Source organism: Lolium perenne, chromosome 4 (genome assembly GCF_019359855.2).
Source record: "Lolium perenne isolate Kyuss_39 chromosome 4, Kyuss_2.0, whole genome shotgun sequence".
NCBI lineage: Eukaryota > Viridiplantae > Streptophyta > Magnoliopsida > Poales > Poaceae > Lolium > Lolium perenne.
In genome coordinates this window covers 279,347,444-279,359,046 of record NC_067247.2, presented here as the reverse complement: position 1 = coordinate 279,359,046, position 11,603 = coordinate 279,347,444, and positions in this window count along the sequence as shown.

The window sequence follows — 11,603 nt, the reverse complement described above, 5'->3', positions numbered from 1 at the left end:
CCACCGGGACTCCGCCTTCCTTGGTGGTTTCTTCCGGACTTTTCTAGAACCTTCTAGAACCTTCCATAGAACCTTCCGCATCATTTTAAATCACATAAAATGACATCCTATATATGAATCTTATTCTCCGGACCATTCCGGAACTCCTCGTGATGTCCGGGATCTCATCTGGGACTCCGAACAAATATTCGAACTCCATTCCATATTCAAGTTCTACCATTTCAACATCCAACTTTAAGTGTGTCACCCTACGGTTCGCGAACTATGCGGACATGGTTGAGTACTCACTCCGACCAATAACCAATAGCGGGATCTGGAGATCCATAATGGCTCCCACATATTCAACGATGACTTCAGTGATCGAATGAACCATTCACACATGATACCAATTCCCTTTGTCACGCGATATTTTACTTGTCCGAGGTTTGATCATCGGTATCACTTCATACCTTGTTCAACCTCGTCTCCTGACAAGTACTCTTTACTCGTACCGTGGTATGTGGTCTCTTATGAACTTATTCATATGCTTGCAAGACATTAGACGACATTCCACCGAGAGGGCCCAGAGTATATCTATCCGTCATCGGGATGGACAAATCCCACTGTTGATCCATATGCCTCAACTCATACTTTCTGGATACTTAATCCCACCTTTATAACCACCCATTTACGCAGTGGCGTTTGGTGTAATCAAAGTACCTTTCCGGTATAAGTGATTTACATGATCTCATGGTCATAAGGACTAGGTAACTATGTATCGAAAGCTTATAGCAAATAACTTAATGACGAGATCTTATGATACGCTTAATTGGGTGTGTCCATTACATCATTCATACAATGACATAACCTTGTTATTAATAACATCCAATGTTCATGATTATGAAACTAATCATCCATTAATCAACAAGCTAGTTAAGAGGCATACTAGGGACTCTTTGTTGTTTACATATCACACATGTACTAATGTTTCGGTTAATACAATTATAGCATGACATATAAAAATTTATCATAAACATAAAGATATAAATAATAACCACTTTATTATTGCCTCTAGGGCATATCTCCTTCACTATTATGCCGGCATATAAGCACTAACTAAATGGGCTAGCCCACGTACATATTGGGCCAGCCCACTTGCTTTAAGGTGGACCCCACCCACTACTGGGCCGGCCCAGTAACAGAAAAGTGGGCCCCACAAGCTTATTGGGCCGGCCCGCTAACTCGTCGGGCCAGCCCACCTGATTTACCGTGGACCCCACATACTAATTGGGCCTGCCCACTAACTTGTTGGGCCAGCCCAAAAGCTTTTGTGGTGGACCCCACACACTAAATGGGCCGGCCTTTTAACAGTTTAGTGGGACCCACCTGCGTTTTTGACCCGGCCCACCATCTTGTTGGGCCGGCCCACTTGCTATATGGTGGACCCCAAATACTAAATGGGCCGGCCCTTTAACAGGAAAGTGGGACCCACCTGTGTTTTTGGCCTGGCCCACTATCTTGTTGGGCCGGCCCACTTGCTATACGGTGGACCCCACGTACTAAATGGGCCGGCCCTTTAGCAGGAAAGTGGGACCCACCTACGTTTTTTGGCCCGGCCCACTTTCTTGTTGGGCCGGCCCACTTGCTATATGGTGGACCCCACATACTAAATGGGCCGGCCCTTTAACAGGAAAGTGGGACCCACCTGTGTTTTTGGCCCGGCCCACTATCTTCTTGGGCTAGCCCACTTGCTATATGGTGGACCCCACATGCTAAATGGTCCGGCCCATTAACAGGAAAGTGGGACCCACCTGTGTTTTTGGCCCGGCCCACTGGCTTGTTGGGCCAGCCCATTTGATCTATTGTGGACCCCACGTACTAAATGGGCCGGCCCGATAGCAGGAAAGTGGGACCCACTTGCTAATTGGGCCGGCCCAATAACTTCTTGGGCCGGCCCACTTGCTTCAAGGTGGACCCCACTTTTTAAATGGGCCGGCCCATTAAAGTTTTGACCAGTCAACCTGAGAGGTTAGGCCCGGCCCACGTAACTAATGGGCCAGCCCAGCTATATAGTTGACCGGTCAAACAAAGTCACCTGGCCCAGCCCGCAAACTTAATGGGCCGGCCCGCTTAAGACGTGGCAGGCCTCGTGTGGGCCTACCATCTACCACGGGGTTTAGCCGGTTAACGCTGTTAACTGGCAGTTAACGGCGTCTGCCACGTGTCAGTTTGCATGACGTCAGCAATCAACGGGCTCCTGGAAACACTTCTGCAACGGTCCGATTTTCCGTGGCGGAAGGGCGCCCAAGCGCGACGGACTGAAAAAAACGTGGTAGGACTTTGCCTGACGCAGTTTCGACAACAGAACCCATATCGTCGGGTTAGGCCCATAGGCGACGAAAAATACCCCTTAGCGGACGATTTTGGGACGTTGCCTATCAGAACTTTTCTTGTAGTGTGTGACACTTGAATCATTCGATATTTTTACTTCTAGTCTTCTCTTGAACTTCAGAGGTGCCTAGGCATTTATGTTTTTCTCCACAAATAGGGCAAGCGAGATACCACTTTACACAAAAACTGTAAACTTCTGGACTGATCTTTGGGAACATAATTGTTTACAACACAAATTCCCTCATCTCATAACTTTTGCCAAACACACTGATTGGTCTGTGGCAAAGGTTGTCAATACAGAGTATCTGGAAGATCTTTTTCATCTGCCTCTTTCCCAGCAGGCTTATGTGGATTTTCAGAGTTTGGAAAGTTTATGCCAAAGTACTCTCACAATCATACAAGAAGGAAATATGGATAATTGGACATACATTTGGGGGAGTGCAGAATTTTCTTCACAAAGGGCTTATAAAGCTATGATTGGATCCATTCCAACCCCAAAGATCTTTACCTCTATTTGGGAGTCTTCTTGTCAAGCAAAGCATAAGTTCTTCTTTTGGTTACTACTTCATGACAGATTAAATACAAGAAATCTTTTGAGAAGAAAGAACTTTCAGTTACAATCTCATAATTGTGTGGTAAGGAGCTGCAATACAGAAGAAACACTTGTGCATCTTTTCTGGGCATGTCCATTTGCAGACCAATGCTGGGATTTTGTATGCCCGCAACGAAATAAAAGATTATCAATACTGGAGGCTTTAGAGGAAATGAAAAAAAGTATTAATCTACCTTTTGCTATGGAGATCATTATGCTGTCTGCTTGGGGCATTTGGATTATCAGAAATAACAAAAAATTTAAAGACCAGAATGCAGACTTCACTAGTTGGAAAGTTATATACTTTCAAGAACTGAGGCTTCTAGTTCATAGAATGAAGAAAAAACACTTATCACTCTTCAAGGATTGGATTCAGACTCTTTCTTAGTTTCTTTGTTGTCTTTGTTCTTTTATTTTTCTTTCTCTTTTAGAGAGTTCCTCACTCTCTCTATGTAATAAATACTCTGTATTTTTACTTTTATAAATAAATAATAAAAATTGTAGTGGGTTTTACCCACTGTTTTACCTCAAAAAAATATCATATTATGAATGTTGCAATCCTGCAAATACGTATGTTTCATGTTGCTTATTATTGTGTTGGTATCCTTTCATGGTTTGCATAACTATTAAGTACTAGATGATACCCCGCGCGTTGCTGCGTGACGTTTGTTTAAATTCATGTGTAGATATGTGAATAATTCAAAAAATTGCAATAAATCATTTCTTGTTTGCAAATATGTGTGCTATAATTATCAATTTGTACAAACGAATGGTTTGATTCATCATATAAAGTGAACCAATCCTTGAGTGATAAAAGATAATTCTAGGACATTTCTGAAAAGAAAAAATATAGCACACTCGGGTGGATTATGCAGATTTTAAAAGATGCATTGTTCGCATGCACGTGAATATTCACATTCCGGCAGCTAAGTCTTAAACACCGAAAAAAGAACATAACAAAACATGCAGCCAACACTTTCAGTATTGAATTGAAGCATGACACATCTACCTATTGCTTTCCTGGTTCGTTCCTCGGTGGTCCTTGAAAGAAGCTGAAAGATTATACTCTGAAACAAACATCCTGGAAAAATCAAGGAATTTACTCTTCATATTTTTTCTGAATATTTTGATTCATAACTACTCCATCAAGATAGCCCATTGGTGGGAGGAGGGCTGCCTGGAGGTGTCATGTTGTTGAGCTTGTCGTTGATGTCTCATCCTAATTTATCGGTGAAATAGGATGAAAAAGATGTGCAGGGAGGCGAATGGTTTCTTGCTCTTTTAATGCTCAGGGAGAAGAATCGTTGTGTGTCTTCTTGGATAATATGAACAGTACGTGGGCTGAATTGAGTCCATTTCCAAAGTAAGTGCCGCATGCAATTCTACTACAGAAATTAATACAATGCTAATAACAATAAATGTAATAACATGGAATAGCTGCATGCATGAGGGATCATCTATTTGATTTGCTTAGGTGGCAAGCTATCATTGATTAGGGATGCTTGATGAGGTGGACACCTTGCATGTTGAGAGGCTTAGGTGGCAAGCTATGATTGATTAGGGATGCTTGATGAGGTGGACACCTTGCATGTTGAGAGAATTCAACTTAGTGGGTTGCTCCTATTTAGGTATTATAGATTCCTATTTGCATGCTCCTTATTATGAATTGCCTGAGCATTTGATCATGTAGTGAGAATATATACATCATATGAAGCAAATAGGTTCGTGAAAGTTTCTTCTATCGCACTCAGTTGTCACTGAATTGCTTGAGGATAAACAATAAGCTAAGCTTGGGGGAGTTCATACGTCCAAAACGTATCTACTTTCCCGAACACTTTTGATGTTGTTTGACCTCTATCTTGTGTGTTTTGAATACAACTAACGCGTACTAATGCTATTTTCAGTAGAATTGTTTTGGTGTCTTGTTTTTGTGCAGAAATCCAACTTTTGGGAAAATTCCCGAAAAATATAGAAAAACCAATATTTCACCTGAAAACTCCCGGAGTCAGAAGACGAGACGGGGGGCCACGAGGGGCCCACACCCACCCTTGGCGCGGGCAAGGCCTTGGCCGCGCCAAGGGGTGGTCTGGCCGCCTCAGCCACCCCTTCAACCTCTCCTTCGCACTATAAGAAGCCCCTGGATCTAAAAACCGAGGGGGTTCGATGTTTTTCCAGAAAGAGTTCTGTTGCTCCGTGATACGTCCAAAACGTATCTACTTTCCCGAACACTTTTGCTATTGTTTTGCCTCTAATTTGTGTATTTTGGATACAACTAACACGGACTAACGCTTTTTTCAGCAGAACTATTCTGGTGTCTCGTTTTTGTGCAGAAGTCCAACTTTTGGGAAAATCCTCGGAATTTATGCAGAAGGCCCTATTTTCCCAGAAAACTGACGGAGCCAGAAGGACAACTCAGGTGGAGGCCCGAGGGCCCCACACCATAGGGCGGCGCGGCCCAGGGGGGCCCGCGCGGCCATGTGGTGTGGCCCCCTCGGCCGGCCTCCGACGCCCTCCTTCGGACTATTTATCGGCCTCGACCTAAAAACGCACGGAGAGAAGTCGAAGTCGCCAGAAACCCTCCAGAACGCCGCCACATCGCGAAACTCCGTCGCGGGAGCCAGAAGTCTCCGTTCTGGCACTCCGCCGGGACGGGGAATTGGAGGAGATCATCGCCACCATCACCGCCAACGCCTCTACATCAACCAGCCATGTTTCCCCCATCCATGTGTGAGTAATTCCCCCGCTGTAGGCCGAAGGGGATGGTAGGGATTGGATGAGATTGGTCATGTAATAGCATAAGATTGTTAGGGCATAGTGCCTAGTGTCCGTAATTGGTACTTTGATGATATTGTTGCAACTTGTTATGCTTAATGCTTGTCACTAGGGCCCGAGTGCCATGATCTCAGATCTGAACATGTTATTGTTTCATCATGATATTCATTGTTTATTGATCTTACCTGCAAGTTGTATACACATGTCGTTGTCCGGAACCGATGGCCCCGAAGTGACAGAAATCGGGACAACCGGAGGGAATGGTAACGATGTGAGGATCACATGTGTTCACGGAGTGTTAATGCTTTGCTCCGGTACTCTATTAAAAGGAGTACCTTAATATCCAGTAGTTTCCCTTGAGGCCCGGCTGCCACCGGCTGGTAGGACAAAAGATGTTGTGCAAGTTTCTCATTGCGAGCACGCACTTCTATATATGGAACACATGCCTATTGATTGCTTTGTACTTGGACACCGTTTTATTATTATCTGCAAATGCCCTGCTATGATTGTTACATGAGTTTCTCTCATCCATGCAACGCCTGTCATCCGTCCCCGTGCCTACAGTATTTTAATCCTGCTGTTTACTAAAATAACTACTGCTGTCTTTGTTACTCTGCTGCTGTTATTTCACTACTGCTACTGCTATAAAACTGTTACTACTGATAAACTCTTGCGAGCAAGTCTGTTTCCAGGTGCAGCTGAATTGACAACTCCGCTGTTAAGGCTTCCAAGTGTTCTTTGTCTCCCCTTGTGTCGAATCAATAAATTGGGTTTTACTTCCCTCGAAGACTGTTGCGATCCCCTATACTTGTGGGTCATCAAGACTATTTTCTGGCGCCGTTGCCGGGGAGCATAGCTTTATTTGGAAGTTCACTTGGATTAATATTGTTCGCTGCAAATTCTCCATCATGGGTAAACCTCGCGATACTAAGGTCGCCATATTACCATCCACTACAAGAAAAGGTACAATTCTGAATACCTCCGCTACACTTGATTCACCATCTGTGATTGATAAACTTGTTTCACCGCCGCATGCTTCAAATGCGGGTACTTCTGCTGAATCTGCAAACTCTCATAATATTGATAATATTTCTGTTGTGCTTGATGATAGTGGTTCATTGGGATCCTTTCTAGATGCTACAATTGCTAGGTCTAGACAAATTGAAAATACTGAAACTCCTAATGCTACTACACCTGTTAATTCACCTGAACTTGATTATTTTAGTGATGATCCTGATGAAGATTATGTGGAGCTTAATGATGATTTTATTGAAAAATGCAATGCTACTACTGATGCAAGAAAAATTAAAAAGTTGCTTGCAGAACATGCTGTTAGATATAAACTGTCTCCTGATCCTAAGTTTGCCACATCTCCTATAAACATTAAGGATAAAGATTATGATTTTTCTCTTGATCTATCTCATATAGCTATTGTTGAGAAAACACCCTTTTGTGGTACTGAAAAAGAAAGTGTTGTTGAACACATGATTGAGTTATCTACTCTAAGTAGCTTGTTTTCTGATGATGTCAAGATGCGTACTTATTTTGTTGCTAAAATCTTTCCATTCTCATTAAAGGATGACGCTAAAACTTGGTATAATAGTTTGCCACCTAATTCTATTAAAAGTCCAAAAGAATCGCTTGATGTTTTCTTCCGCAAATACTTTCCTGCTAGTGCTCAACATATTGCTTTGCAGAGAATTTATAATTTTAACCAGGAAGATGAAGAGAAATTGCCTGAGGCTTGGGCGAGATTTTGCTCTCTTATTAGAGCTCGGCCTGACCATGATTTGGAAAAGCATGATTTACTTGATATATTTTATAGTGGACTAACCATTGAGTCTAGGGCATACCTGGATAGTTGTGCTGGTTGTGTTTTCAGGAAAAGAACTCCAGACGACGCTGAAAAATTATTGGCTAAAATAGGCCGGAATCATGATCATTGGACTACGCCTGAACCAACTCCAACGCCAATATTGAAGAAGAGGGGTTTAATTAAACTGAATGATGAAGATATGAGGGAAGCCAAGAAGTCTCTCAAGGAGAAAGGTATTAAATCTGAAGATGTGAAGAATCTACCTCCTATAGAAGATGTATGTGAGATAATTCCCCCTTCATCCATGATTGAGGTAAACTCCCTTCAACGCTTTACTAGGGAAGATATTCCGTATTTGAAACCTCCTGCACAATGCTTAGATGAGTTTGATAATTATATTGTTAAACAAGAAAATTTTAATATGAGAGTAGAGAATCATTTAATGGAAAATTCTCGAGCTATTAGTGAATTGCATGATATTGTAGAGAGAACCTCCAATGATGTTAAGATGCTTGTTAAACATTTTCATATGATTCAAACTCAAATTGATCAACTCACTAAAGTGCAAAATGACTTGTTAGGGAATAATTCTAAAGAGAAACATGCTTATGAAGTAACAACTAGAGGTGGTGTCTCTACCCAGGATCCTCTATATCCTGAAGGGCATCCCAAAAGAATTGAACAAGATTCTCAACGCATTGAACCTAGTGCTCCTTCTAAGAAGAAAAAGAAGAAGAAACATAAAAATGTTGTAGAATCCTCTGAACCTGCTAATGATCCTAATAGTATTTCTATTTCTGATGCTGAAACTGAAAGTGGTAAGGAACATGATAAAGATAATGATAAGAATGATACTCCTGATAAAGAAGAGGTTGAAGAAGAACCTGAAAAGCATGCTAAAAATAAAAAGTACACTAAAGAAGATTTTATTGCTGAGAAACATGGTAATGAAAGAGAACCTTGGGTGCAAAAGCAAATGCCTTTTCCTGCTAAGAAATTAAAATCAAAGGAAGAAGAACACTATAATAAATTTTGTGATTGGATGAAACCTTTATTCTTGCAAATCCCTTTGACTAATGCTATTAAATTGCCTCCTTATTCAAAGTATATGAAAGATATTGTTACTAACAAAAGGAAAATCCCCAATGAGGAAATTTCCACTATGCTTGCTAATTACTCTTTCAATGGCAAAGTGCCAAAGAAGTTGGGCGACCCAGGTATACCTACTATTCCTTGTTCTATTAAGAATAATTATGTTAAAACTGCTCTATGTGACTTGGGAGCCGGTGTTAGTGTTATGCCTTTTTCTCTTTATAAGAGACTTTACCTAGATAAGTTGATACCTACTGATATATCTTTACAAATGGCTGATAAATCTACTGCTATTCCTGTTGGTATATGTGAGGATGTTCCTGTTCAAGTTACTACTAACTGCTTGATATTAACTGATTTTGTTGTGTTGGAAATGCCTGAAGATGATAATATGTCTATTATTCTTGGGAGACCCTTTCTTAACACCGCAGGGGCTGTTATTGATTGCAATAAAGGAAAGGTTACTTTTAATGTTGATGATAAAGAGCATACCATCTATTTCCCCAAGAAGATTGATAAAGTATGTGGAGTCAATACTATTTTTAATGTGAGAACTATCAAAGTGGGAACTATTGATTGTCCTATATATGAGCCTAGGGAAGAATATCAAACTCTCGTGATTGGATCCATATCAATACAATTCAAGGTAACATGATTGATTTGAGGTTTATTTCTTCTTATGCTATGTAAAATTTATTTGGTGGCAAGACTTGATCAACCTTGTTAACGAATACCTTTTATATGCATAGAGGAGGTAAACAACATCTCTTTCTTCCTCCACTTGCTCTAGTTGCTGTAGCACTTTTAATTTGCAAAGTTTCTTAGTTAATTGAAGATTTCAAAAAATTTCCTGGCCAGTAATAATAAATTAAATACCCAGAAATGTGCATTTTTCAAAGTTTTCAAAAATTCACAAAAATTATACCGTTGGTCCTATTTTTCGACGAGGCACCTGGGAGCACCAGAGGATGACCTGTGGGGCACCAGAGGGTGCCACACCACAGGCCGGCGCGGCCAAGGAGGTGGGCGCGCCACCCTGTGGTGTGGGCCCCTCCTTGCCCCACTTTGCCATCTCTTTCTCCCAGAACCTTCTCTCTCCCGAAAAAACTCGTACCAGGTTCCTCTCACTCGCGTTTTTGCTCCAGAGCTCCAGATTTCTCGATCTCTTTGCTCAGCCCAGATTTCTTGCTGAAATTTGGCACATTTGCTCCTTGGTATGTGACTCCTCCACCCATCCAAGTAGAATTTTGTTTGGTTAAGTATATCTTGAATATTTTGCTGCTGTAGGTAACATGTTTAGTGAGCTTGCATGCTTGTTCTAAGTGGTAGAAACTAGTTTTGATGCATGATTAGTACTCTAGCAAGTTCCTATGGTAGTTCCCCTTGATTATATGTCACCAAATCAAATTTTTATATTGTTTGTTGAAAATTTCAGAGAAGAGATGAAGAAGTTCAACTTTGGAGAGTTGTTGAAGAAAGGAACAACCAGCACCGGGAGGCCTTCTAGGGCCGCCACCCGGCTTAGGCGATCGTACAACGAGGATATCATCGCGCCTAGCTTTGCGCCCGAAGAGGACAACGGGGCTCCTAATGCTTCGTCTTTTCCATGCTATGATTTTCTGAGGAATGCAGGGATATTGGAGGATTTCTCCACCCTTGTCAACAGGGCGGGCTTAACCACCTATGTGGGAGATGAAAGGGAGCAATACTACATGCTCACCAAAATCTTCGTCGAGAGCTTCAGGTTCCACAACAAGCAATATGAGCCGACAGTTGCATTCAAGATCTATGGTAATCCTGTTACTATGGGATTGGAAGATTTTTGTCGTGCATTGGATATTGCTCCTGTAGGTACAGCAAGTAGGATTGATGACAACCCCCGGGAATTGTTGGAGCTCTATCGAGGGATTACCGATGATGATTGTCGCACCATTCAGCGTGGCAAGATAAGGAACATTCAACTCCCCGCCATTAAGTATTTTGCGTATTACATTGCTACTAGCATTCTTGGTAGGGAGAACACTAGCAATATTTCTAGTTACCATCTTGCTTTCTTGAATATTGCACTTACTGGTCGGACATCTTATCACCTTGGTTCTCTTATTGCTCGCCGCCTGTCTAATAGAGGGCCTATTTTTGGAGGAACTATTGCACTGCGCGTTTTAACTTATCTAAGGCTTCCTCTTGATCCTAATGATGTGCCATTGGCCCCTAGGAAACTCGATATTGCTGCTATGAAGAGTCATCATTTTGTTACCGCTGATTCTACTTTAGATAATATGGTCTATAGAATGTTGTTTTCTGACGGGGATGAGAAGGAAATCCCTCTTCCCCAACCAGGTTTGTTCAGTATTGACAGGCAATCATGGTCGCGCACTAAGGAGGAGGTGGATGAACATATGAAGATACAAGACTTCCACCAGCAGCATGACTCCGAGGACGCCCACGACTACACCGTCACGTATCCGGGTGCTTCTTCTAGCACATACCCGGAATACGATCCATCTTCGTCATACTACGGAGATATTACCTCATGGGATCGATGGGATTGAACTCCACTTAGGCCAAAAGCCTAAGCTTGGGGGGAGGTATACCGGCATCACTCATTCTTTGCATATTATGGTTGCTGGATACTTGTACATATTTGTTTTGTTCGTTTGAGTGGTTTTCTAATAAGAGGAAGATGATATTTGGGGAAGTGCTGCCTGAAAACAGATTCTGGACTGTTACTAGAAAAATTCGTGCGCACAGCCAGAGCGTTATTTTGAGCTGCCAATTTTTGTGCAGGTTCCTCAGGTTGTTATATAACTTTCATTAGTTGAACACTTTTCGAGCTGAGCAACGTAAGATTTTTGTAAAAATCGATTTATGTACTGCTGTCAGGTTTTGGCAGATTTCTGCCATCTCGCTTTTCTGTGTTTCTTTTAGTTTGCTATTTCTTGTTCTTGCTTTGTTTCTTTC